General features: G+C 46.2%; 1 pseudogene; it reads right to left on the reverse strand.

Annotated features, from left to right (window-relative positions):
• Window positions 1-1,515: 1,515 nt before the first annotated feature.
• Window positions 1,516-4,631, reverse strand: LOC119286464 (annotated as a pseudogene).
• Window positions 4,632-4,966: the final 335 nt, after the last annotated feature.

Raw genomic sequence — 4,966 nt, forward strand, 5'->3', positions numbered from 1 at the left:
AGAGAGGAGGAGGAGGCCAGGTGGAGGCCCCCCCCCCAAGCCCAATCCGAATTGGGTAGGGGGCCGACCCCTCCTTTTTCCTTCCCTCTCTCTCCCTCTTCCTTCTTCTCCTACTCCAACTAGGGAAGGAGGGGGACCTACTCCTACTGGGAGTAGGACTCCCCCTTGGGCGCGCCATAGAGAGGGTCGGCCCTCCCCTCCTCCCCTCCTTTATATACGGGGGAGGGTGGCACCCCATAGACACACAAGTTGACAATTGTCTTAGCCGTGTGCGGTGCCCCCCTCCACAGATTTCCACCTCGGTCATATCGTTGTAGTGCTTAGGCGAAGCCCTGCGTCGGTAACTTCATCATCACCGTCATCACGCCGTCGTGCTGACGAAACTCCCTCGGCATCAGCTGGATCAAGAGTACGAGGGACGTCACCGAGCTGAACGTGTGCAGATCGCGGAAGTGTCGTGCGTTCGGTACTTGGATCGGTTGGATCACGAAGACGTTCGACTACATCAACCGCGTTGCTAAACGCTTCCTCTTTCGGTCTATGAGGGTACGTGGACACACTCTCTCGCTCGTTGCTATGCAACACCTAGATGGATCTTGCGTGTGCGTAGGAATTTTTTTGAAATTACTGCGTTCCCCAACAATGCGTCCATTGCATAGTGCAACTGCACACACTGGTTGTCAAAGGGAGATTATCCCTAATTACATTTACTAATTAATCTCAACATTTCTCACACACCGGAAATTTGTTTGTTTTGACACAAGCTCCTCAGATGTTCAAACACCACAAAAATTTGCAAGAACCCTGACCCACGGACATACGAACCCTTTTCACGCTGGTAATGTGGGAACTCTGGAAGCACAGAAATGCCATCGTCTTCGATGGAGCCTTGCCTTTGGTTGCAGCACTTGCGGCACACATACTGGAAGAAGCCCAACGATGGCTTCAAGCCGGGAAGTTGGGAGGTGTGCCTCTCCGACATAGAAAGGTGGGCTAGGAGTGAGTAGTAGGCTAGATCGATGTGGCGGTGTACAAACAGTTTGTAATTTGTAACACCTCCATGTGGACTGGGGTCTTTATCCTTTAATATATGATATGCACATTTGTGTGTATTCGAGAAAAAGCCTCATCGAGCGTTTCTTCAGCGGTTGATGCTGTTGCGTGCTGCGTGCGGTCGTGCCAACCCCAAGCTTGGGGCTTGTTGATACGTTTCTACTAAATTCTTGCAAACGTTCTTGAATGGTAAGTTCCTTCTAGTTCAACCTGAATATCCGGATGCTCAAGCAGAGACCATCACAAGTATAAGCAGTAAAAGGCAGGGAGCCTGTAAATTTTCAGTGCATCAAAACAAGTGTGCCCAATCTTAGTGGTCGCTGACTGACTACATGCTGACTGTGAAAGAAATTCACACCTGCATTTGGACTGGCACACAAGCATGCCACAAATACGTAACCAGGAATATTATGAAGCAAACAACAACAATATGGAGCATGCATGCATCAATCCATGGCCCAACAGCTTCATTGCGTCCAGCAAACACCACTTGCTTCACTGCAAGTTTACTTTCAGTTCAACATGACCGCCAACAGTACTAACTAAATTAAGAGACCCCGAAAGAAACTTAGCATGCATGGTCACATTTAGCCAATATATACTGTGCCCTAGGTTCAGGCACAAAACACAACATTGTATAGCTATATCCTGAGGTTAATTCCCTCTTGCTGCCCTCGGAAAAGGCAAGCGTCAATTCAAGGGGGTGCTCTTCTATAGAAAATCGCCAGGGACAGAAGCTGGGTCGAGCTCGTAGAAGTCCCGGAGCTTGCCACCTTCCTCCTTTGTGAGACGGAATGATGGAATTCGGTGAGAAAATCTCAGGTTCTCTTTCCTAGGTATTTTCAGTACTCCCTTGGTAAGGTCAGGTTTGAACACAGCGACATAGCCATCAACTTTAGTCAGAAAAGAAAATAATGTGCCTCGTTTACTGCACTCGACGATCTCCCCGATAGCATAATCAGTAGTGTGCTTGTTGCTGGAAGGAACCCAATCAGGTGACCAGTTCTTGTAGATGGCCCAAACTTCACCGACCTTGGGAAGAATTTTAACCTGCCAGTTCATATCGATTTGGCTATTTTCTACCAAATGAGAGAAGGGGTGGTTTCCACCATACTTGGCTTTCCAGCTTCGTATTTTAAACTTGCCACAGCTCACAGGTACATTCTGCCCCAACCAAAGCTTCTCCTGTGCCTGTTGAGGGCAGGCCTGGAGCCAGGTCAGATGCACTTCAAATGGTTGTATCTCAACTTTGCTCACCCAGCCATACACTTTCGGGAATGTATCAGCGTCATTGTAGAGAGCCCAAATTTGGCCACTTTCAAACTTCTCACATGACCGGTCTTCTTCAAAGTTGTGGAATTCAGATTCTGGATATGGATAAGAAATGAGTTCCGAAGACATGTAAGAGTTGAGAGTAATGGAAGGAAATGCTGTTTCCAGATCACTTGGAAGAGCTGCTGTATCCAGTTCCAGGAGCTCTTCTGCAACGCCCACCCTTTCATTTTCATGTGTTCTATAAAAGGGGATACAGTGAGAAAATCTCAGTAGCTCACTTGATGGTATCGAAAAGAAGCGTTTGTCCTTAGCTTGTGCAAACAGACTAACAAAGCCTTCAATCCTCGTAAGCGGCGAAACAATGACATCGCCACTCGTTGAGCCATCAGAGATAACTTCCACAACATCATATCCATAGGATCGACAGTTATCTGGATCGGAGATCCATTGCATGCTCCATCTTTTATAAAGAGCCCATACCTCACCCTTATTAGGATTTATTTCATAGGAGTTCCCATTTTTGCCTCTTGTCAATGGAACTCTGTGAGACAGGTATGTGGATGGATCTTGTAATAGGGTTGTTGTTTCTCCTCCTAAGCAGAAGCTTCCGCAAGATACAGGCAATTCCTTATTATTCCAATTGGCTTCTTGCTCATTCCTTGGATTGTACTCCAGCCATGTCAGCTGAACTCTTAAGTCAGAAGTATCAATGTGCTTTACCTGAGCATAATCTCTTGGCATGCCATCAAGGTTATCATAAAAGGCCCAGATTTGATCAACTGCAATAAGGTTTACATCTCTGATCTTGCCAAAGTCAAAAAAGTCAGGATGATGATAGGTAATCACAGGACTGCCAAGCTTCTGAGGAGCACTACCACTTGCTTCCTTGTAACTTTGCTGATTGGCTTCACGACTTGCAGTTACTCCACCTTGGCTATCCACGCTACTTAAGGCATGATGCTCAGCAGACTGATTCTCAGCAACAGCAGCATTGTCATTAGAAATTTGCTCAGAAGCACTAGATGGTGAGTCATGGTTCCTTTGCATCTTATAATTAGAGGAGTCTGTGCCGTGGCTGCAGTCTGGGCCATCATCTTGCTTTCTCTTACCTAATCTCTGAAGGCTGGAGGACCTTGCAATATTTGGCACTAGAGATACATCTTCACTTCTAAAGTTCTGTGTGGAAATGAAGTTCGGATCAGGATGAGCTGATGTCAAATTGCTAACTGATTCCTTGCCTGCAGCAGGCGCAGAAGATTTAGCTTGGTTCATTGCTGAAAGCTGAACTACATCGCTTCTTGTCTCTGAACAGTTACCTTCCTCATCACCGCTTGCCCTGTCAATCCTTTCTCTATGTTCATCAGTTCGAGTAGCATTCATGGTAGGTTCAGAGTAAATGTTCCCCCCTGTCTGGGCCTGCTGATTGGTGATGCCATGTTTTGTTGACATGAAATCTTCCCAGGTGAAACTTCAGCATTATTTGCTGAATGAGATAGAAAACTCGAGGGCATTGGCTGTTCATGCAGCTTGAATGCAAAGAACAATTTACCACAGTTATCACAGGTGACCAAAAAGTTCTTTTTGTAGTACACGAATCGCCTCCGACAATGCGGGCATATAGTCCAGAACACCAGCACAAAATCAGGTGGTTGTTTGCATCCATCCACATGACTCTCATTTCCACCAGTCTTATTTGGTAGCTGTGTAGCTTTGCTTGTCACATGTTTGGAAGCATACTGCCTTCTGATGTCATACAAAGACCGCTCCGTACGATCACACAGTATCTTGCGAGCTTCTGAGACCAACTTCAGAGCAACTTCAGCACCAGGGAGTGTGTTTTTATCAGGATGGAGCCAAAAGGCAAGTTTCTCATATTGCTTTGTTATGACTGTCTCATCTGCTGTTGCCTCCACCTGGAGAATACTATACCAATCTAAGTCTTCATTGATTTTTGCAACTGCTGCACATTGCACTTCACAGATAGTTAACAGCTGGTATATGTTCTCAAACCCTGGAAAAAGCCTTTGAGCTTTAAGTGCAATCCTTCTAGCCCCAAGAAAGTCTTTGCTTTCCAGCATGTTTGCAGCTATTTCTCTGGCCCTCAACCCCTCTTCTCTGTTGCACTCCATCAAATTATCTAGCAAATTGCCACAAAAGCCTTCACATATACTACTAGCAGCCTGGCATTAATATGCTCCAAATAACAGGTTTCTAATGATGATCTAGTAAGAGCAGATCTAAACCTTCTGATCTCTTTATGCAACAACAATATGTAAAGAGAATTTGCAGCGCATCACGCTTGCACCCTGTAGATATAGAAAAGAATAAGCAACTGTTGGTAATAGAAATGTACAACTGATAAAACCTTTATCTACTATCTACTACCACTATAAAAGAAAGAGAAGGGCAGATCCAAACAATCTCACCCATAGATCATCAAGATCTAATGGTCTTTAATCATTCTGTGTTTAACGCTACCAACCACGCAACAAGCCAAATCGATCGCTAATCGCCCCGCACTAAAAATCGCTCCGCAGACAAAAAACAAAAACCGCCCCGCCGCACGACCTCCTCCTCCTCCTCCTGCAGACCGCGCCGCGCGCCGTTCGCCTCCCCGCCGGGCGCCGCGCCCCGTTCG

Source organism: Triticum dicoccoides, chromosome 4A (genome assembly GCF_002162155.2).
Source record: "Triticum dicoccoides isolate Atlit2015 ecotype Zavitan chromosome 4A, WEW_v2.0, whole genome shotgun sequence".
NCBI lineage: Eukaryota > Viridiplantae > Streptophyta > Magnoliopsida > Poales > Poaceae > Triticum > Triticum dicoccoides.